The following is a 24,499-nucleotide window of genomic DNA, read 5'->3' on the forward strand; positions in this document are numbered from 1 at the left end:
GAGCCTTCAAAAATTATTTTAACATTTGAGTCTTTCATTTAACTTACCTCCCACTGCAAAATCTTTATCAAAAATGTCGTGGGGTGTAACTTCTTTTAGAACAGGAGTTTCTGTATGGCAGAAGATGCACTTGACAGTCTCTATGTTAGAGGTCTAGTTCTCAAACACCTTTCATTTTGAATACTTCATTTATATGTGAACACAGTGTGCTGAGTTCCCATTTGTGTATAATCATGAAGGAAATTCTTGTTTAAGAACATTCCACATGAACCTTTCCCAGGTACAAATGATTAGAGAGGTTTCAAAGCAATTAAAAATCAGTCTCAATAGTATTCTGTTTTAAAATGTCACCAGGGACCTTTTCAGTCACTGCTTTTAACACTAGCTCCCTTGCTCTCTCTGTCTCTCTGTCTCTCTCTCTTTTTAATAAACATTTTGGTTGTCAAAATTGGCTTGGCCTGAAAAAAAGGCGAGTTTGCCCTGAGGACCAAGGAGATTTTTTTCTGCAGAGTATAAGGCACATTGCCTGAACTGTTTCAGAGCTACAGATCATTAAAAATAAATTACTCGGAATATTTTAAAAGCCATTGCTATAAAGATTAGAGGTAGCTATCAGGCTTGTTTTTAACTTGGGAAATCATCATTAGAAAGAAGAAATAGAAATAACTGGAAGCAAATGAGAACTTGTTTATAGTGCACGAAAGATTAGTTGGACGCATATAACTTACATGGGTCATTTGTATAACAAGCAAATAAAGATTTTGTATGTGTTTTTTACTTGTCTTTTTGTTTGCTTTGATAGAGATAAAAGGAAAACAACAGGAGTTAATTTTTGGCATACTTGAACAAAAATCTGTTTGTCCTGATGAATACAATTGATGAGGAAGACTGGGAAGAAAGAATTCTCACTTCAAAAGTAGGTACCTCGGTCACAGCTTTGTTCTGCACGGTGTCATAATTAACCTGTGAAAATAGCAGAAATGTTCGTGCAAATCCTAAACCTTCCCATGGTCATTCACCTGCCCATATCTGCCCACCTGGATGAGTTCCCAACAAACTAATGATATCTGTCTCCAAAGAATTTTGGAGAACTGAATTGCCTCAGCCCTCCTTGGGACAGCTTTGGCTAGCAAGAATCACCTGCTTGGAAAAGCTTGGGAAAAGCACCAAAAAAAAAAGGCATCACTGCCTCCTTCATCTTCCTCTCAATCAAGGCACAGGTAAGAGCAGGTCAGAAATCTGTGGGAGGCACTGGTCCTTCTGGCAGAGGCACCACAGCCTCCCCCAGCCTGACCCTACAACATGAACTGGGCAGGTAGCTATGGGAGACACACCTTATCTGCCCAGCAGATCTACTGCTTTTGAGTGGGTTTTCTGCCTAGGCAGCACTGACACAGAGAGCAAGATCCATACGTGTTGGAGCAGAGGCAAGGAGGAAAATCTTTGCTTGGTTTGCAACTGGATTGTTTTCCAAGGAAGCAAATCTTGTCAGAAAAATGCAAAGAGATATAAAGAGACAAATGAGGGGGCAAAACTCATCCCCACTTTCCTGCTTACCCTTGGATGGAAATTAAAATGCAGGTAGTTCATTTCTTTACACATTTGAAGACAATAAGCTGCAAATAGGGGCCTGGATGACAAAGACTTCTGACTCTCTAACCCTTTTTCCCACTGTTTTACCTGATCTCACTGCCTATGAAGAAGCAGTGATGAGAACACTCCAGCCTCTTGTCTTTAGAAAACACCATTGGCATAGACTTCCAAAATTAAAAATACTGATTTCCCAGTTTAATTGCACTGTAGTGGCTCTACTACCCTCCTTCAAATAATACACTGGCAATGCCTAAAACAGATTTTTGATGACTACTTTTCTGGTGTAAACCTTCTTTCTCAATGAGGGAACAAATAAAAAGGAAAGATCTGAAGACCATTTTCTATTTTTTTAGAGGTACAAAGTGATACTTAGACTTGTAGTCCTTGTAGAATTAGAAGTCACAGCAATGCTCCTCATGAACGAAGTCTCTAGTTCACTTTCTCCTGAGCAGGAGAAAGAGATTTATATTTGGACATTTATATCTGTTACCTTAACTAGTTGACTTGGTTATTTGTTAGGAGGAGGAGAGGTGTCTTTATTTTTAAGATTGAGCTCAAATATGAATGAAGAACCACATCCCACTTCAGAAAACATAGACAGCTAGACAGACAGGAAAAGTTTCCTCACTATCTATGCAAGGAAGTATCATTTTCTGGTAACTGTGGGGTTTGAGTCTCTAAACAGCAATATCTGTTGACATCTAGAAGATGCACATGGCTGCCAAGCGCTGCCTTGCTCTCTCCTTATCTACTGATAACAAGATTTCAGATATTCAGCTTACTGAAGTTCTGGTTGAGCATCTCTAACACAGAAAAAGTAGGCACCGAAGCTCCCAGGTTTCTTTATAGCCTGGCCTTATCCATTAGAGAAAGCCCTTCTAAGCTCAAGCCAAATTAACTGATATCTCTTCTTTACTTTTTCCTTCTCTATCCATTGCCCTCCTTAACAACCTCCTCTCTGTCTAAACAATGTGTGAGCAATATGAAAAAGGTAGCTCTAGCACCTTTTGTTTCTAACATGATATTGTTTCCCTGTGTGAGTTTCCTTTTTCAAAATGAAAGGCTTGACAGTGCAAGTGACCAGCATCTGAATGTGAGGTTTTTTCCTCAAAATTTGATAAGCATGTGGAAGGGATTCATTGTGATGGGATTGAATTAATTCTTAGCCTGTGGTTATTCTACTTTTGTAAAATGAACATACACAAAAGTGACAACTTATTGTAGGAGAATCAACTTACATATGAGAATCATATTTGATTCGCATAAAAGTAGATGAATTTTTAAAGACTAGTTTAAATGCAGCTCTGTGCTAATAGCTAAGCAATATATATTACAAAATTGAAAGAAAACACCTTTTTTAAAAAAAAAAGTTCATATGAAATGCTAAGTGAAATGACTAATTGCAGTGCTGAGCATTCAGAAAAGAAAGTACACCATCTACCAAAGTCCAATGGACACACACATTCACGCAGGTTTCCTTGCTCATGCATGCTCTTTGGCCCTGTCTTGAATATTCACAGAAGGGAAGTATAAATAAGATGAGGTGTATTCTCCAGCCCTAACAACTTACTGAAAAACTCAGGGAAGAAAAGAGGGTTTCTACAGAGAGATAACGTGGTGATTACTGCCTTTGGAGAAGAACATGTGAGCTTACATGATGAGAAAAAAGAGAAACTGCCAGCAGGGAAAAGGATATCAGCTTTGAAGATACTTGTTCTACAGGGTAAAACAAAGCAAGGAGTGAAGCAAGTGGTAAGGAGGTCATGAGAGGTGGTAAGATGTGAAGTACAAAACTAGCCACAGAGATGTAGGAAGAATGGTATTATAAAGCCCAATAGCTTGAGTTTGACACTTTACTGGAGGCCAGAAGCCAAAGGAGAAATTCAAGCGCATTTGTACGACTGCTGCATATAGAAACCTATATTTATGTGGGGAAACGTACAGTGTACAAAACACAACACAAAACCTTCTAATGGACAAAATATTTTGGCAAGTTTATGCTTTTTTCTAGCTGTATGCAGCCAGCTTACTTTATGAAAGAGAATCTGCAGTTTGCACTACAGCTCTAGGATAATGGTTAGTAGAAAATTGTTATTTCACAGGGCACTTGTTATTAATGATTATAGCATTTGTTTAACAACTAGCCTTCTATTTTTTCCCACATTCCTATGACAGTAATTATCACATTGTTTTAGGTATTGTGATTGGGGATGGTAATATTAAAGGGTGTAATTTGCTTCTGATTACTATATTGTATCACGTGAATGACTATACTTCATCATGGTGTACAGTACTGTGACAAGAGAGAGCAGCTACTGCCTTACCTGAGGCTTGGTGGAGGAGAAGCAAATGAAATGTTAACATGAAGGAAAGCTTCTGTTTAAACACAATCGTTTGCTTGGACTATGGCACTCTGAGATGGTCACTGTGTAGTGAAGACAGAGACAAACTGAAGAGAGTGTGGAATTATGTGTCTTCATAAAGATTGCTTTTTTAAATACTCAAAAAATGCCTGTTGCTAAAGTTACCTGTGGTATGGAAGTAACTAGGGTAATATATGTTTGTTTACATAAAGCAACACCGGCAATACTGCATGACGACTATGCACCATTACAGCATTATGTGAGGCACCTGAGTTACTCTAATATGTGGGCTTTTTTCTATTTCCTATTTTAAAGTATATAACATCCTAGGCTAGCAAGAAATATATTGCATTATATCCTCCTATATTATATAGGTTATCTTACAGATGTCTACACTATATACTCCATTATCCTAAAACACGAAGTACAAAAGCTGAGAGGTTTCTGAAATAGCTGTTTTGTTTGTACAATTCAGTCTCTTTAGCAAAATTCATTCAGATTTATGCCAGTCATGCATAGAGAATTTTGTCTCTTGATATTTACTCCAGCAGAGAATGAGAAAGGGCGAGCTTGGATTCCTGTCACTTTTCTCTCTTTCAGCTGTATACTGAAACAGTAAAAAACAATTCAGAGTATTACAATTATTCTGTGGCCTTGGGGAACAACATATTGACCCTTTCCTTCCAAGCAGTGGAACAGTTACATCAGTAATAACACACTTCCTTTGTTAATGGTACTGGAGCAGTCTGCCTTAAAAGTGTCACCTGATCTTCTCAGTCTGGCATGGCACCTAATATCTCAGGCCATTATGTACATATAACTTTCAGCAAATTACTTTGGCACTGTACCAAGGTGAAAGAAATACTTTGGAACCTTGTGCTTTCCAAAATAATTTGAAAAGCATCCTTTTCACCAAGCCTAAGCCTTCAGGATGGTAAAACTGATGAGCTATTGTCTAAGAATGTGTAAGATGAAAGACCATATTCCAGTGAAGGTCACAGACAAAGCTGCTAAATCATCTGAAACATTAAGAGGTAATGAAGTAATACAATAAGGAGTGAAATAATCAATAGGGCTAAAGAATTTTATGTTTTGCTGTCCCTTTTTAGACTCACACAGCTGTTTGACATGCAGCTGCGTATGTGGCTACCTGCTGCCTCTACATACGAAATATCATCTTGTCTCCCCAAAAGGCCCTTCAGCAGGCAAAACTGCTGGCATGCACATAAAGACAGCAAGAAGCACAAGAGCATCAGTTGAGGGCCTTCAAAAACACAAGTACCACAAGTACCTGACTTGGTCTGTGACGAAGTTAGAATTAAGCAAAAATTCTGTGGATGGGAACAAAGGAACTGTCTATTTTTTGCTATTTCAGGTTCAAGGTGGAGATAAAATGAGATGTCTGAGAGACAGATCCCGATAACCATCAGAACATACAATAACAGCAGGTCAACCTGGCAATGAGAAAAGCATCAGTCTTGCTGATTTCTTTAAATTTTTCCACTTCAAGTTGCCCACCATTCAGTTCAGGCAATTAAGAGTAGAGAAAGATGATGGAGAAAGACAAAGTCTCAGAGAAAAGAGGTAGTAAAATATAAGAGATTGATTTAGTATCTTTAAAAGCATTAGCAATGGCTCTGCTGAAGCAAAAAGATGAAACATAAATCCAAAATTCACTTTTTGTTTTGTGAACTGGTACTGCCAAACCACTTTGAGATACAAGCAAAGCAGCTACTGCCAAACCACTCTGGAGAACTTCCTGTTCCTGATATAATTGTGGGATGGTATATTTATCCCCATCTCAGTAAAGCCTGTTGAGTACAATTATGGTGTGTATACTTTGAGGGTATTTTCTTAATACTAGAACTTCCTAACAAAAGCATATGGAAGGCCTTGACCACTGCAGCATTATCACTTTTAAAACTTGGCCAAATAGGTCTGCAATTAGTGCCAAACTATGTCCTTTGGTTTAGCATTTTATTTGCTTGATATTTTTCGTGGAAAATTGAAATTGCTGAAGTAGGTTTTTTTCTTTTCTTCTTTTATAGAAAAACACCTGGCTCGTAAAAATTAAAGCTCAGCAACTGGAAATGACAGGGCACCCTGGATGGCATTTGTTTCAAGAATAAGGCACCCAAATTCATGCTCTCTTTCAAGCTCCCATTACAATTAATAGAGATCTAGGGCTCAGTTCAGATGCCTAAATGTGGACCTCTAGTGCTCTTTCAGTTACCTTAGGATATCCAAAATACCCACTCAAGGGTTACAGATATGAATATAGTCAGTGGAGTCTAGCAAGCAATTCAGCTTTCTCTAAAGGCTACACTTAGGCCTGAGGTTAGTTGTTTAAACAAAGACACAAGAGACAAAGTGCCATTTAAGAAGACCTAAGTTACCTCTCCTGTCCTTCAGTCACCTATGCAGAGGGGCTTTAATCTTTCATAGCTCCCACCTCATATCTCGACTGTGTGAATGTCTCAGAAACTAGGGTAACTCAAAAGGCACAAAACACCTCTGTCAGGGTAACTATCTTTGAGTGCAAGATCTCCATTGACTATAGTGGGATCTTAGATAGCTACCTTGCATGTAGACCCCCAATACATAGAAATATTTTGTAGGGGTCATAGTCACAAATGGATTCCCCATCTTTTTTTAGCTGTGGGTGGAAAAATCCTTAACTCACATAAATCCAAAATGCAGACTCCTGAAGTACAGTGCTGCTGGTATGATCACACTTTGCTGCAATTTGATATCCTCTTGCATTGTTGTCTTGAACACAAGAGAGTTGGTAAGTTGCGTTCTCAGGACTATTTTTCAGTTAACCTCAAAAATGGTCTTTTTTCATTGCCAACTTATCCAAACTGAAGATACAAAGAAATGGCAGTACTATTTTCCTAGTTTCTCTCAAACTTAGCCTTTGGATGATTTCCAGACTAGCTTTAACTGAAGTATGTGATGGGCTTTTTTTTTAATAAACGTGAAAATGTGACAGTCAATGGTTTGGTACTCTCCTGCAGTAATAAAAGCTGTCCTTAGAAGAGCTATCAGTGACCAAGCGACAGCTATTTGTGTCCAAGCAACAGCCTCACTCACTCTGTTCTTTGACCTCTTCCTGTTAAGTGGCTTGAAATGTTCAAACGATGACAAATAGGAACATTGTAAATCTCCTGAAAAATGTTGACATTGGTGGGGATGGAGCTCACAGTGTGAAGGTCATGGAGCATATGAGACTAAACATATCTCAGGCAATAATGCTGGCTCTCACAGTGCTAACATAGCCTTAACAAGACAGCTGCACAAAAAATTCGTATATCCAGCAACAAATGATAACACAAATGCCTGAGGACAGGTTCTGGGAGCTTCTTAGTAATCCATTCTACTGCATATTGTGAAGCAGGTGCTGATACTCAGAATCACTACCTGTGCACAAAGGCAGAGCTAAGGAGATCTATCAGCCTCTTTCCTAAGATGGTTGTTAGCAGAGGCTTCAGTAAGGTACCCTGAGAGCTATTAATTCTTACCCAGTGCTGCTAGTGCAGCTTTTTACAGTGAAGATCTACCTGACCTGCTGTCTCAGTGCTGAATATTATTCAGCTGAAATGTAAAGGCTTCAAACATATTAAAGGGGTTTTGCTTTGTGGAGTTCTCAGCCTTCCTGGCTAGAATTTGTTGCTTGACTAACAGGGAGACAAACAAGTTTTTAGCAATATGAGTGATACTGTATCAATGCTTAGTGTGCAGACGTCCTGTCTGTCACTAATTCTAGCTCTGATGTTTATTCTAGTTCTTCAAGCTAGTTGAGATATATCTAAGACAGGTGGGAGGTATCTGATTCTATTCCTCAAGGACTGTCATTAATTATCAGTGGCAGAAGAAGAGGTGAATTTTTGAGCTTCATTTGGAACACAGACCTGTTTAATGAGAGTTTTGGAAATTTGAACTGACTTGATCTCATTAACAGAAGTGAAGTAAAACGATACCTGAAACACAGTGGGGGCATACATTGCTGTTTAAATTGCAGAGCTACCAGAGCCTAGGTAACATGACTAGAAATGAAAAAGCAGAGTGAAAAAAACATAAAGCCATAGAAAGAGAGGTCAAGACGACAGACAGTTTATTGGTCATGGATAATAAACAGTTAGAAAAGAATGTGAGAAATGCAAAAGAAATATAAATAAAACTGGTGTGAATACTACATATAAAGAAAATAAAATAACATCAAATACAGAATTCATAGAGCAATAAGAATGTAAACCTCCCTGTTTGCATTTTATCTTTTTTTACATAAAAATTGTAGAAACTGTTCATATTTATTTACTCTTAGCATACCACAGCCATACATGCTGAACAAAGCAATAGAGACCAGTCACATGCTTTTACCTATGCATGTGCTTTCTGCTTGGTTAATGCCTTCTTATAGCATTGCTGTTGTTTAACATCACTGACTTTTGTCCAAGAACAGTACCATAATCCTCCACATGACTCTTCTACTCTTACAGTCACCAATGTTGTCCTACTCAATCCACTTCAAATTGCAATTTAAGATGGTTTGGAACTGATAAGCAGCTGCTTGGTTCTGTTTGATGTTGGGCTAATCATTCCAGGAGCCCATAGTCAAGGATTTAACAAATGGAGCACCATAAGACTGAGATGATGGTATAGCAAGCATCTCTAGTACATAGGATCGTGACAGGATACCAGTGGTCTAAGTCAATTGCTCAGCTAGTCTCTTCTCCACCATAGGAAAACACAATATTGCTAGCAAGTGTTTAGCTTCTTCCTATAAACCCTTCTTTCCTTCTCCAGAATTTTTACTATCTTTGTATTTCTCTTATTCTCTCAGGATGAAATTACTTTTATATCAATCAATCAGCTGCATTTCAAAAACCTTAAGTTCTTCTCCCTCCATATCACACATTCAGGGAACGGACAAAATATCTAGTACCAGAGTTACCATTTGAGCAAAGTTCTTCTTGTATAAACCAACCAAAATAATGAAAAAGTAAATCACGGGATGCATCTTTGGAAATCCACCGATGGTACCGAATCCATTAATAAACAGGCCTGGAATTAGTATAATTCACATAATGCATCTAATTATTTCACTATATTTCCACACATGAAGAGTGACAAGTCCCAAGGAATTTAACAGTGTGCGCTTTAAATGCCTTCCATTAGTTATTTTTCCCTTCAGGTCATGCTAAGTGGCTTTATTAACAAAAGATTACAATTACTGCATTTTTCACATTTCAGATAAGGGCTGTGGTTAATCAATGTGTTGTCTTAGTAATGATCAACTGTTTGTGACAAATTGAAGACATAATGGTTTCCACCATTTTTACAATAACAGATGTCAGCAATTCGATACTAATACTTCTCATACCATGAGTGGCACAGTCAGTCACTTATTAAATGAGCAGTAATTTAAAAAGACACACTGTGGTCAAGTTTTAGGTAAACAGAACACTTTCTGAAGTTTAAAGAACCAGACGACAGGAAGACTTAGCCTGTTTCCTGGTTATGACTATTTCTTCCCCCAAAATTGACCTGACTGGTAAAAGGAAAAATATTCAGGTTATTCAGTAACATGGAACATTGCACTTGGTGTCTTTGAGTCAATGGATGAAGAAATATTTGGGCTTATATTCTAGTAATCTAGGTAAACATGTTAAGAGAACACCTCATTTTAAATCAGTTTACTATGTTTTTACATAATTCTCCCATTTTTTTGTAATTCTTCCCAGCTAGTTGTCACATTGCAACTTGATAACATAATACAGAAGTCCAGCAGCGCAATGGCAGCCAAAGAGATCTGTTCTTATCTTTATTCCTTAATTGTACGTATTTACATTTAGTAAAACCTTTGTTGCATTTCTGTACCACAGTCTGACTTAGGTTCTCACTTGTACACTTTAATGCTGACACTGATTTTTATTCAAAAATGAACAAATGTTTTCCAGAAATTCAAACCAATTTCAACAAAGGAAAACATAAAACTCTTGTCATATTTATAATGCTTATTTTTTGGTTTATTTTGGTTTATTTTATTTTAAGGTTTCAGTCATCAAATGATAAGAGAGAAAATACATCATGTGCTTTTCATGACCAGATGCATATCACATGTAATGCTTACTAACAAGTTAAAATAGTCTACGAATAACCTACTGACGCTGCTCAATGGATACTTAGAAATAAAAAGACTTGCAGAATGCAAAATGTTACGCAAACCATTTGCAAACAGAAAAAAGGGAATTCTACCAACCCCAGTTGTTAGAAGATAATATCATTTAACTTGGCATTGACAAGGCACACATCATTTGAGATACTCCTATTTATAGAAACTTGGGATGGCTTATAATAGCATCATAGAGTATATATTTTCATACACAGAGTACATGAAAATTCTTGTCTCAATCATTGTGCTATTTTTTAGGATTTAAATAATTTAGTGCAACCTGACCATCAAGACTAGTCTTGCAATATGTCAGTGTGTCATTCTGCTTATGGGCTTTTACAGAAAATCAAATACATGTAGGTACTTTTTTCCAGAAGAGATTTTTTTCTAATTTTAAAAAAAAGATCTGTTCATTATTACCTCTTCTGTGTTTCTGGAGTCACGAGAGGACCTTAAAAAGGTTTTGTTTATTATGTTTAGGTATTTAACCAGAGGATATCTCTTTTCCAACAAATTGTTTCCTTTCCTCAATGACAAACTGCTTAAAAGTCTTTGGTTTCATTGCAGTAAATCCTGAAGCTTGCTTTCCATTGTACAGTATAACCTATTTACTAGATGAGAATTGCACAAAAAAAACCTTTCAAAAGAAACAGAAGCGAAGGAAAGGAAGAAGCTCACAAAGGTAATCTGTCAATTGAAACTAGAAAGGAGTCATAACATGAAAGTGTTTGTAGTAACCTGCAAACTTGCTGCAAAATATCTTTACTTCTCCTCCAGAATATCCCAAGTGAAAGTAAATGATCATTTAACTAAGGATGAAATTTTGTAATTGTTACTGTGCTCTTCTGATATAGAAAACAAGTGAGGCTTGTAGGAAGAAGTAGTGGGAAGCATCCTTTATGGAAACAGATGGAATAATTTGGGAAGGTGGGCAAGGTTTTCAGCACTCAGATAGCAGATGAGGAGGATAAAAGATTTTACCTACCCTCACAGAGACTTGCTTCTCCTTCTACAGTGTGTCATTTTCCTGATTTTCTCTTTGGAATATTTCTGCTCAGCTTTAGCACCATAGACAAAGAAATCAAGTTAAACCTCAGAAAAAGGTTTTCAGGTTCTGATTTTTTACTGGTTGGAGCTGGTTCAAGCAAGTACTTTGCAATAGCAATGTGAAAAAAAATTCTCTTTGAGTTAATGTACATTTAATTAATACACAGGGACACAAAGGGAAAAAAGGAAAGCTATAAATACACACAGGTTCTGAAATGCCACATAATGTTATCTTTAAGTGACTAAACAAGATGCGTGGAGGAATAAAGGTCTCTGTAAGCCATATTACTAAGAGTTGTTTCCTGTGATTTACATTCAGTGCTTTGTCACAAACGGGTGATGCAGACCTTCCTCATCCAAAGTAAAATGTAACATATTGTTTCTCAAAGCAAATGACAGAAACCTGACAATGCAGGTTTTTCTTAACAGCCCCACTGGGGGACTCCACACTTGCACAGTGGAAAGCTTGAAAGTGGAGAGAGAGAAGAGCAAATACTTAGGGATGGCCAAGAACTTCAGTCAGTGGGAAGAATAAAAGAGCATCAATCATGTCTTTTCTTTTAGCAAGTTCATCTAAACTTTTTCCTGTTGGCTTGACGCTCCTCCCCATTAAATAATTGACTTATAAGAAGAAAAGAAAAACTGTGAAGAAAAGCTGAAGAGAAACATAGTTGCCTTGTGAGGCAACATTAAGAGTTCCAGGAAATCGGTGATGCTGCTTGAAAGTGCCACCCTAAAAATAAATCTACAGGGAAGTAATCACCTTTCCAAATTTGGAGTTACATGGATATCTGTAAATAACTGCTAGAATTTAATATGATTTCCCTCAAATGGTTTGCAAAATTATGTCTAGTGCCATTTACTATTATTCTGTCTTTCTAATACCCACAGTAGTAGATGAAGTTGAGTTCAAAAGAATGTATGAATGATCTAAAGCAAGTTGGTATTAGAAGATGTGTGAAGCAGTTGCCAAATGATCTTTTATCTGTCAGTCACTAACAGAAACTAACAGTAATTTGTAATGAAGTAATAATGAAGAATATGCTGTAACTGGTGTATGCAGTGTTATGTTATGCAGTAATAATGAAGAATATGCTGTAACTCGTGGACAGAGTCAGAAACAGCTCTTCACTATCTCCTACACAGTCCCATCAGTGGATGCAGAGGCAGCAGTGCCACTGAGGAAGGTAAAATTCTCTGTATGGGCCATTCACAGCTGATAAGTGCCCCAACACAAGATGCTGGAGCCAACTGTAATGTAAAGTAACCCCAGGGTGCTTCCAGCTGACCAAGGGCTCAATCAAGAACCCAGGAGTGCAAATATGACTTACAGCACTTTGATTTTCCTTGTACTGTATGATGCAGAAAATACACCTGTTTCTCTCATGGGTCTGGTATAATGAGATAATTATAAGTCTACCTGATTGAAAGGAGGAAATGGCATTTGAATTCATGAACTCTGCTTTGTCCTTCTGTGCATACAAATAACTGCATGCTAAAAACTTTGGAAAAATATAAAAAGAATGTTCATTTTCTAGCAAAGACAAGTTCCGCATTGTTGAATGACTAATTGATTTTTTTCTCTGCAGCATAATACAATTATTGGAAATTGCAAGGTGATAACACAGTCTCTCTCAGCATAAAATAGTTAGAGGATAAGAAATCAAAGACAGGAAAAGAATAACTGCTTGAGGCATAAGTCATCTGTTACAGTGTAGAATGTACTAAATACATTAACTTTTTTGTACCTCTGAAACCTCTAATCTGCAAAAAAGGTCAGATGTGTGTTTCCTTGAATTTAGGTGAATTCAGAGCACTGTCGAAGAAAATAAAAAAATATCTGAGAAGACAGAAAGCCCACAGTTCCACTAAGAAATCTTTTTCCAGTTGCTCTCCATTGTCTATTTTCCATGGTCATTTTTCACACCAGAGCAAAAATGCTGTCGTGATAGGCAACACCTTCACCCTTGGGTAGTCATTCTTGGGTGACTTCTGCTGCGATCTTCTCTTCCACCAAACAGCTACTGTCTCATTCACTGCTGCCCTGCACTTTAATAGCCATTTATGTCTCTGCATTCTGGCTGGCAAATACTAAAAACCTCGTGAGAGGATGCAGGATTATGGTTTGGCAGTGTTTTGCTTACCTTTGTGCCTGATGCAGCTCATGGAGGAGAGGAAAGAAAGGGGCTGTGGCACAGCCCAGTCAAACATCTGTGAAGGTTTTGGATACTGCTACTTATGGTGGGAGGAAAAGAGTCTCCTCCCTCTGCTATTATCCACCTCTGTACTTTACAGAAGTGAAGATGACTATGCAAACAACATTGAACATCAGAATATAAGTCAACAACCATAAGTAAAATAGAATTGAATATTCTATTGGGAAAATATTGAGATGTCAGATTACTCAGACTGCAATACAATTTCTGTGTTTGACATACCTGTCTCTTGATGCTTAGACTTACTGCCTTTGGTAAGAGGATTAACATTAAAAAAATGCAAGTATATTTAGCTGCAAAATTAATGTTTCTCTAGCTTTTGTTTTTTTTTTCCCAGTAAGCTGATCTATTTGCCTTTAAGCCATTAACAATCAAGACTAACTATTATTATAACTGCTATTTCTAAAGTGCCTGAAAAAGCTCACGATTATTAACATGCCCAACATTAGAGATGTTTTTGATGCCATTTCTCATTCTGTCTTCAAGTTTACTGAGCAACAAAAGGCCACATTAACAAGGCAGCCATGAAGAAGGAAAGGGTGAGACAGTGAAAAAGTGAGCAAGCAAGTGAGCAGAAGACAGACAGACGCTGGGAAAGTAAGTCTTAGCTTTGTGAATTGCATCAGTTTATTTGCAACTACTTTCACACGCAGATCCATTATTTATATTGCGAGAGGGGTGAGTGAAATCGCCATAAAGAAAAGGTAAAATTGAGATTGCAATCCATTAAAAAGTTGTTCTTTGGGTGGTTTGCAAACAGACCTGTGCAGAGGTATGAAGCTTCATAGCTCCTAAAAGGCTAAAAAAAACATCGATGTAATCAATGAGATTTTTTCCAGCAGCTTCAGCCAAAGTTACAAAATTTAAATGCCTAAATTTCTTCCTCTTAGGAAACGTCCCAGAGCACTCGGACATTTCCTATGCCAGTTCCAAGCAAAAATGTGATCAGTGCAACAGACTTGGGGAACCGTTTTTTTTGCACACACCCCCCATCATTCCCTATGAAAAGCACATGAGTGTCCCTTGCCTTTTTCTCCGGTGATTCTGTGTGTCTCCAGATTTATTTCACTCTTCAGAACTCAGGACTTCAATTCACTAGAGTAATTCAAGGTATAACTAAGCAGCTGTTTAAGTCCCTTGATCAAAAATAACTGAGATATTAGTTTCTAAGCTCTCACGCAGGAATCTGTAACTTCCCACTGGAGTGTGCTATGGTTGGAACTATCAGCATTGGCACTGCTGCAGATCAAAGGTGTCTGTTATCAGAGTATTTTCCACTGAATACTTAATCTACTTAGCCTATACCTTTAACACCTGAATTTACTCCCTCAATGCATTGCACAAAGTCTTTTTGCCAGAATAGTGTCAGAAACTTTCATTCCCAGTTGCTTTTCTTTACTGATTCCTTGTGTTAAAGACAACTCAGAAACTAACAACAGACTCTTTATGAGAGTATATGAACTCACAGACATTACTTAAATTAAATAAGCTACTTAGTCTGCTTTTTATTGCTGTTTCTACAGAACAAAATCAATGTTTTGACTGTGCTAGCTGGAGTTCACATCAGCATATACTCTAGTATGTGGCTGTGTTTCCATTGCAACACGAATATTAATAGTAGCCAAAGTTAACACAGGTTTTCACGTTTCAGTAATATTTTCATATGCTTCAGGATTTACTTAGTCTCTAGCCAGTGGAATGTACTTTTCTTTTTATAAAGCTTGAACCACATTCTGCAGTCATTTTAAAAGTTACCTTTTGTTTATTTCTCTTGTGTTTTAAAAATAGCTATCTACAAGGTCCAGCTGTACATTCCTAACACTCTACAGATACTGAGGCCACTCTAACCTGCCTGGTTTATTTTCCAGACTATACTGACAATTAAGGAACACAGGCAATGTAGAGAACTAAGCAGAGGGCTTCAGAAATTACAAATTTCAGAATGTGTTTCATGGCTGTCCAGCAGCTTCTGCCAGTTGGCATTGTGCGTTGATAGTATTGCATTGGATGTGCCTCTGATGCTGTTTTTTCAGGCGTACGTATTCAAACAGTTACACATCTGGAAGGCTCTGCTGGGCAAAATATGCCTCTTAACCATTGGTCCAGAAAGGAGTTCCAGGCAGAAACCAGTCTTTACTCCCTTTTAAAGTCCTGACCTGGCCCCAGCCTCATCCTCAAAGAGATTCACGCATTGCAGATCTGCATAACAGGGCCCGAATCTCCAGAAGAAGCTGGTGGTCTAAGGGTTAATATTAGTCCTCTGTTAAGAGCCTGAGCCTCGAATAAAGTCTTGAGTTGCTTTTCAGCATTTTGAGTAGAAAGTTACTGCCATGAGTTTGCTTTAATCTCTAATCATTCAATAAAGTGTTCTGTGTCATTCTTACGGGTGGTTATTGGCTTTTGTTTGCTGACAGCTTGCTTTTACACTGGTTCCCTTTTCAGATGGTCTTCCAGAGAGAATAAGCTGATTCTGAACAAGCTACTGGGATCTGCTTCCACAGCACTGATGTGACTGCAATGTGTTCTATGAAATATATAGCTCCCATTTGCAAGCTGTCTCAAGCTCATCCTCTTATGGAAAAATGAAGACATCAGAAAATACTCTCTTTGAACTGATCAGTCGTTGTATTGAATTTTCTTTTTCATTGATCTCACCATGTTATCAATTTTATCCGAAACAAACACTCATATGTATTCATGCACAGAAGTGAATATACTTCTGGTGGAAGTATTTAAAGAGACCTGAGGTTTACTATACTTCCTTTTTTATACCTAATGTACCAGGGAACATTTACCAAAGAAATACTTTATCTATAATTCAAAATTAGAATGAGTCCCAAAAGTTCCAGCGCTGAATATCACATAAAAATGGGATTTTTTTCTGGGTGACTCTGACACTGACTCCTCACTGGAGTTGCTGAAATTAGAACACAGCAATATTTGGAAAAGTTGGAATAGGATACTTACTTGTGCATTTGCAGATTGTGTCTTGCTACTGGGTTCCAAGAAGCCCAGATTAATCTGTCCCTCATTAGCAGATTCTATTAGGCACAAATGCTTAATATGTGAAGCTTTAAAAACTCTTACTTGTTTGATTTTATTTTTAGATCACATATTTGGACTGAAATATAAGAATTGAGACTAGCTGAACAAGCTGAAAAAGCAAACTGTACATGGGAGAAGATCAGACATTAACTTCTCCCAAGACTCAAGTAATTTGTTTGCAAGAGTACAGGGGAGAATGTGTTGGATTTTCCCATTTTGTAGATAGCATTTGTAGGTAATGACACTCCAGTGAGCTGAAGCACTGGAAAGGTGGATGCTTACAAGCTTGTAGCATACTACTGTGAGTGGCATATGCAGTGGCAACTTCCTTGCCCTACTTGCTTGTCTTGTGTCTGGGTCATGACACTCACAGTTCTCAAAATCCCTCTTTTTTCACTGGAAAATAACAGACAGATTTTCAAAACGAAGAAGAAAAAACTCTCACAGCTCTAAAAAAGAACAGGCCAGGGAACCATCAGAGCTCCTTTGCTACAGTTTAAAATTAGCGTTTCACTCAGAGAGGAGATAGCATTGGAGCTTATCAGCCCAGGGATAACTTAAAAGACTTTCCCTTCTTTGATCTTAACAAGAACCTGCTTATACTTCTGTGCATCAGCAACAAATTCCTGGAGGATTCATGGCTACTGTCATGCACCTTCTCTCAAGGAGCAACTTGTGTTTAAAATCTGAAGCTTATCTTCATTCCTAAGTGTCACTGCTGCAAGTAAACATTAAATGTATGGAAACACTGCTTGGAAACACTTTACATTGGTTAGTTGCTGGGAGTATGTTATAATACTAATTTGTCATTCAGAAGACAAATGTTTCCAGCACTGTGTGGTAACAGCAAAGTCAGCAGTCCTTAAAAGAGTAGGGAGTTTTCTGATCAGCTGCGTAAGTTCAGATCACTATCTCTTATAGTGTAGTCTCAAGCTTGAACTGAGAAGTATCTCAAGATACAATGTTATGCACACTGAGAAAAGGTGTGCTCAGTCACCTGTGTGCTGCTTTTTTCTTTAATTTTTTATATCACATAAAATAATGAATAAAGTGAATATCAATTAGAAAAAGAAAAAAAATTGTATCCCAGAAGATGTAGCAGCTTATCACAAGAATTTGTAAGGGAAAGGGGTGTGTGCTTGAGAAGGCCTTTTCATAAATATATCTGCAAATGGGAATCCTTGTTTCAGAGAAAAGCAACTGTGATATGTAGGTTATCATGACTTCTTGACCCCATTGCAGTGATTTATATCAGTTACAAATTGTTCCCAGACAGAAGACATGCATGGTTATTGTGCCCTAAGGTTGTTCTAAGAGTCAAGAAGAGTTAAGTATTAAAGAATTTGTGTTTAACCATCAGATAAGTACCCCAAATGTCATGAGAAATATTTGTGGATAAATTTGTCCATTAGATAATTTGCGTTCTAAAAAGCGTAACTAAGATCAAGTTCTCTAGCACTTTCTCCAAAAGAGCAGTACATTTTACATCTGTTGGCCATCTCCTGTCAAAACAAAGTACAAACAAGAAAAGTATAACAAATTGCTGGCAAATTTTTCTTTTTACAAACACTTCTTTGAATTAACCAAGAACATTAACCCTGGCTCTTGGTTTCTGCTTAAGTAAGCATGTGACTTCTTGGAATAACAGTATACCTACTCAGTTTTGAACCTAATAAAACTAACAGATATAAATGGAACCTTCTCTAATCTTAATCTATCAGATAGCTGAGAGGCACGAGGTTAAGAAGAGATCAGAGCGATACTTTCCCAGTTTCCAACAAATCACACTATTGGTAAATACATTGCAAATTTTAATGAATATTGCATTTCTCCCAATTTTCTAAGTGTTTTTATAATGCTGTCCTCTCACTGTGGAAGCTAGAGAAAGAGTATTGTGCTTTCTGTGGAAAACAAAGGGCAAGGAAACATTTTTAACTTCAGTTTAGCAAACCAAGTTTTGGAAATTGCTTGCACTGTGCACTTGACAGCAGACACCAGCAATCCCAGACGAACTAGCATGCAACATGTCTTGGTCTGACATATTTTTACGTGATTTTACATCAGAGGAACTCCATTAATCAAATTTATTCAAGATTAGTATGAGTGAAATAAGAAGGCTATACTAATGGAGCTTAGTCAATCATCAAGAGCAGCAAGATGTCTGCATTTGAAGCACAGCTAAGTTATTTTCATAATGGATTCTACTAATTGAATTAATTTTCATGTCTAAGTAGGATTTAACTAGGGTCATATTTGCAAATATCATCCAATTTAGTAATCAGCAACCAATTTAGAAATGCAGTCTTTCCTGTATTTTGAGTGCCAGATTGTAGATGAGTAAACTCAAATGAGTCAGACTAATTTTGCTTGAATGACAAAGATAATACAAACGCTAGTAGGCTGAGACAATCACCCTCTTTTGTCCCAGACAAAGGTTATGGATACAGTATTTACATATATTGACACTGAGTACTCACCCATAATATGTTTTTTATTCCATGAAAAGCAGTCAGTCATATCAAAATTTTTTATCTATTTTCCCAGAATCAACAAAAATCTACCACTGTAGCTGAGAGCTACATTGTTATTCTCAGCAGAAAATAAGCCTATGGCTCATGAAGTCATATTTCTATCATTTTTGTTGAGGGATTTGGTTAGCAGTCTCTGAAACATATATTATGCTTTTCATAATAATTATTTCTCTCTCCAGAGCTGTCAGACTCTGGCTTTTAGCAAACACTAAATACATACACCAAAATGTTTTAAAATTATTGAGTGCTCTGAAATCTTTATCTTTTGACCTGAAAACACTCTACAAGCCATTTCTCCAATTGCTCTTATTGTACTGTCGTGTAAAACTTCCTTCACGTGGAAGGCAGAGCCTTCCTAAAGGCCTCTGAGAATCTTCCTACATGGTCCAGAAAAGGAATAATCAGAGGGGTGAAAGTGATTAAAGAGATGAAACTGGATAAGGGACAAAAGGGTAGGAAAGGTTCTTGAGAGTCACCTTTGCTTATTTGAAAGGGAAAAGAAAAGGCCTGGCAAACACAAAAGTAGCACCAAGGGTGACAAAGTGGAAAGAAATCCCAGCCAGACTGTGAGGAGCACAAGGAAAGGCCTGAGTATGCTCAGAGATTATACCTTGCCAATTACAATTCAGGCTGAAAATACAAAGGACTCCTACTGCCCACCAGAGGTCCCATTCACATCACTATCTTATTTTCCTTATCTCTAGGTCAAGAAGAACAAAGATTTCCAAAGACATACATGCAGAAGAAAGTCTAACAAGATCACAGGACAATCAGTGACATGCGGGTTATTCATTAGTTTGCAAAATTGGACTTGAAGAAACAAAGAGTTGAAATCAGTGTAGAAACGGCAAATCCTTCTGTATCAGCTGCTCTGTTTAATTAGTTTAAAATCAGAAATGACGTTTTTCAATTTATTTAGTGTGATCAGATTAAAAAATTCTTGCAGTATTAATCCAGGTAATGAGGACTAGAGAATTCTGTACTTGTCAGAGAAAGTAAATGATTAGAAAGTCTACAGACTAAACTTTATCCTGAAATGATTTGCTGCTTCTAGTTGTGACACGTGATGTATTAACACAGAATCCCAGAATCACAGAATCAACCAGGTTGGAAGAGACCTCAGGGATCATCGAGTCCAACTGTTGCCCTGACACCACCATGTCAACTAGACCATGGCACTAAGTGCCATGTCCAGTCTTTTCTTAAACACATCCAGAGATGGTGACTCCACCACCTCCCTGGGCAGCCCATTCCAATGTCTAATAACCCTTTCTGTAAAGAAATTCTTCCTGATGTCCAACCTGAACCTCCCCTGGCGAAGCTTGAGGCTGTGTCCTCTTGTCCTATCGCTAGTTGCCCAGGAGAAGAGGCCAACTCCCACTTCACTACAACCTCCCTTCAGGTAGTTGTAGACTGCTAGCGATCTAGCAAATTAGGAAGTAAAGAAAACTAATCTAATTTAAAACATATGTATTTTATAATAAGAAAAGTTAGAAAAAATACTGAGGTTATAGTGAATAAAACAGATTATTTATTTCTTCATCATTCAGTTACTTATTTATTTGACAAGAAAACACTTCTATTACTTTAGGAACTAAACAAAAAGTTAGTTAAGACAAAGCACTGTGACAGCAATGTCGTAATCTGAATATAAGGAACCATGAGCATCCTTTAGTCAGAAGACGTATAAAGTGTTTCAATTATGATTTTATGTATGCGCATGTATGTAAAACTATACTTTTTAACTGATTGGGGTGTATGAATAATTTCTAGGGAAAAAAAAATAAAAAGATCCTTGAACTGAATGTAAGCAGAAATAAAAGCTAGTGGACCACAATGTAGGTATAGAAACTGATCAGATGGACAAGGGGCACTACATTTAGATATCATAAAAGATGTCTCTGTTGCATGCATTTCTTGAACTGTTTTTTAGAGGAATTCTTTCTGAAAGAAATGAGTCCTCAGAAAGAATTTGAAGATTAGCAGGTAGAAGACTCAGCAACGATGCTCCAGGAAGAGAAGACAGGATGAAAACCAGCAACTAGGCCTAATAAACCACTGCAAAATAGACCTCATTTTAAAGCACTGATGACCCAGCTATCTAAGAAACAACACATTGCTTGTGGCCTGTGTTAAAACAAAGAAGCAGTTAACCTGGGTTTGAAGCACAAGAATTATGCAGCCTGAGGTCTTGTTCCAAGCTGATACATCAGTCAAGGACAATAACAAATAAGGGTCTTGAGAATGTCAGCTCTGAGAGCAAACTTCATTTAAAGCATTAGATTATAAGAGACAATATCTCTAGACTTGTGTAAGGAAAATGCTTTGTTATCTGGTAATCACTGACTATTTTATAGACATCTTTAGGAATCTGGACTCTCAGTTGTAGACCTATTAAACTTAGCCTATGACATCGCATAACATGAAAGATAATATAAGGAAGTGGTATAAAATAGATTACTGAGTTATTATTAAGAGATTAAGACTGGAATGGTATTAAGAAATGGTTAAAATACCATTAAGAACATCAAGAAATTTTATAAAACAATACAAATAGAGCTTAGCAAAAAAATAGCAAGAAATGCAGGCAGTGTACATATGCCCAGTTGGGGTTTAGCCTTGCTAATGAGTATGTGATTAGAAAGCTGCAGAGATAAGAAGCAAGAATCAAGTTGAGCCTTTCCACAGTCAGAAAGTCAGTTCAAGCAGAATGGGCAGAGTGTGGATTTATTTTATGTAGTACAAGATTACACTGGATTAGGAATAGACAGAATTATTCGATGGTTACATTAGCAATTATTTCATTGTTGTAAGAGTGGATCAGGAGACAGAAATAATACTTAGTAGATAGGAAAGTGCTGTTTCTTCTACATCAACTCTATAGACAGTTCAGATGTTTTATTTTTGCTATATTGAGCCTGTTCTGAATGTCTCCATCATACAGGTAGTTTGAAGTTGACTGAAGGACCAAACGTGGTTTTGGACCACTTTGTCACCATTGAAGTTGGAGTGGATTTGGTGTCTATCTGGAGTGAAGCTTCCAGTTAGTTTCCTCTATAATGGCTCTATTTCACATGCATCAAAATTGTTCTGCAAACTGAAGTGAAATCAGGGAATTCACTTCAACATTGTACTACTACTCTAAAACAAAACACAACTTAATTTACCTTATATAGAAGACAAATTTTAGATAAAATAAAATTACATATTGTTAGCAATATTCAAATACTTTATATAGATTAAAGTACTGAAAAAATTTAAAAAGAGGGCTTCAGCTTCAAGACAGTGTTCCTCCAGGCTTCGCATCTACAGATACCCTAAGACTTTCCATGTAACTTCATTTCTAAACTTAAATAAATTTGGTAAGATTTCTTCCCCAAAGGGCTGGCTATCTACTAGCACTCTTTACCCTAATATTTTTCTTTTCATCTAAACATATATTTTTTTTCTTTAGTGTTTTACACATGTTCCTAAAGTTGAAACATACCATGACTGCCAAACTGCCTGAGATATTCTGTCTTATTTATATTGTGTTGGTTTTTGTCTTCTCAGTTTACTGAGTGTTTCAAAGCATTACCTAAAATTCTTTTCTTGTTGTAAAATTCCACATTCTTGAATTCTCTCTGTTCCCAGCTAATATCTGGGGATAAACAAAGCAGACCTTTGAAACAACAAGCCAAACAGTAACTTAAATGCATTTACCCCTACCACAATAGGATAGAAGAAAGATAGTTTTGACAATGAAATACTTCGGGATTTCAACTGCATTTCCTCCTCCTGTTCATTTGGAGGAATGTACAGGTGCAAAATACAAAAGCAACTGTCAAGAGATCTGTGCAATGATATGTTCCTGCTGAGCTACAGGACTTTCCTCAGAGCATTCACCAGAGCAAGCTCAGCTGAGTTTCTCATAGGTTGATTGATGAGAAAATGCTGTCAGTCTTACAGGTAAAACTTTGCCCATGACTTTAAGAAAGAGCAATTCAGTTGCCTGAAGACATTAGGATGAAAGACACTAGTTCTAAGAACTCTGCTTTTCTTTTTTAGGCCTTGGAATTCATGTTTAAGCCTACCAAAGTCCAACTCCAAGCCCTGCCCAAAGCTAAAGCTGAATGGCAGCAAGTGCTGAGCACTAACCACTGCCATCAGATATCATGTCCCTGGAGGTCTTTGCATGGTCAATGGTATTCAATACAAAAGAGAACAGTCAAATTTTTTGATGGCTTCAGATCCAAATTATTTACAGTGAGACCCTACTGGTAACAGTATTCACAGGACAGCCTTAGTAAAGAGAAATGCTGATGACACAAAATTGGGAGAAGTGGCTGACACACCAGAAGGCTGTGCTGCCATTCAGCGAGACCTTGGACAGGCTAGAGAGTTGGGCAGAGAGGAATCTCATGAAGTTCAACAATGGCAAGTGTAGGGTCCTGCACCTAGGGAGGAATAACCCCATGCACCAGTACAGGCTGGGGGTTGACCTGCTGGAAAGCAGCTCTTCAGAGAAGGACCTGGGAGTCCTGGTGGACAAGTTCACCGTGAGACAGCAATGTACCCTTGTGGCCAAGAAGGCCAATGGTATCCTGGGGTGTATTAGGAAGAGTGTGGTCAGCACGTCACGGGAGGTTATCCTCCCCCTCTACACTGCCCTAGTGAGGCCACACCTGGAGTACTGTGGCCAGTTCTGGGCTCTCCAGTTCAAGAAAGATAAGGAACTACTGGAGAAAGTCCAGCGGGGGGCTACAAAGATGATCAGAGGACTGGAGCATCTCTCCTATGAGGAGAGGCTGAGAGAGCTGGGTCTGTTCAGCCTGGAGAAGAGAAGACTGAGGGTGGATCTTATCAATACTTACAAATATCTTAGGGGCGGGTGTCAAGAGGATGGGGACAGACTCTTTTCAGTGGTGCCCAGTGACAGGACTATGGGCACAAACTGAAACACGGGAAGTTCCATCTCAATATGAGAAAGAACTTCCTTCCTTTGAGGGTGACAGAGCACTGGAACAGGCTGCCCAGGAAGGTTGTGGAGTCTCCTTCCCTGGAGATATTCAAAACCCTCCTGGACGCAACCCTGTGCAATGTGCTCTAGGGGAACCTGTTTTGGCAGTGGTTTGGACTAGATGATCTCCAGAGGTCCCTTCCAACCCCAACCATTCTGTGATTCTGTAAAACAATACTTAGTGAAAAGGAAGTTTTCCATGTGAGTAGGAGCTCAGAGCAATGATAATCACTTGTGGCTAAAATAGACAAAACTGTCTTCAAAAGCCAAATTATCAAACTGATATCAGGTTCAAAACCAAAGATTTATCTGCATACATTATTTCTTATTTTTAGCTGTGCAGTACAGAAAGCAGATTATGCAGATGACAAAGTAAGAAGTTGATGGGATAGTTATTCCTTTTATTTTGTAATATAAAGCCATGAAAACAGGAGTTTACTTCAGAGAAAGAGGTAGAAAGAGATGGTTTTTCCTTTTCTAAAAATGGAAAAAGTAGGTGGTTACAATAGTTTTAAATACTGAGCTTGTTC

This window comes from Nyctibius grandis, chromosome 1 (genome assembly GCF_013368605.1).
Source record: "Nyctibius grandis isolate bNycGra1 chromosome 1, bNycGra1.pri, whole genome shotgun sequence".
NCBI lineage: Eukaryota > Metazoa > Chordata > Aves > Nyctibiiformes > Nyctibiidae > Nyctibius > Nyctibius grandis.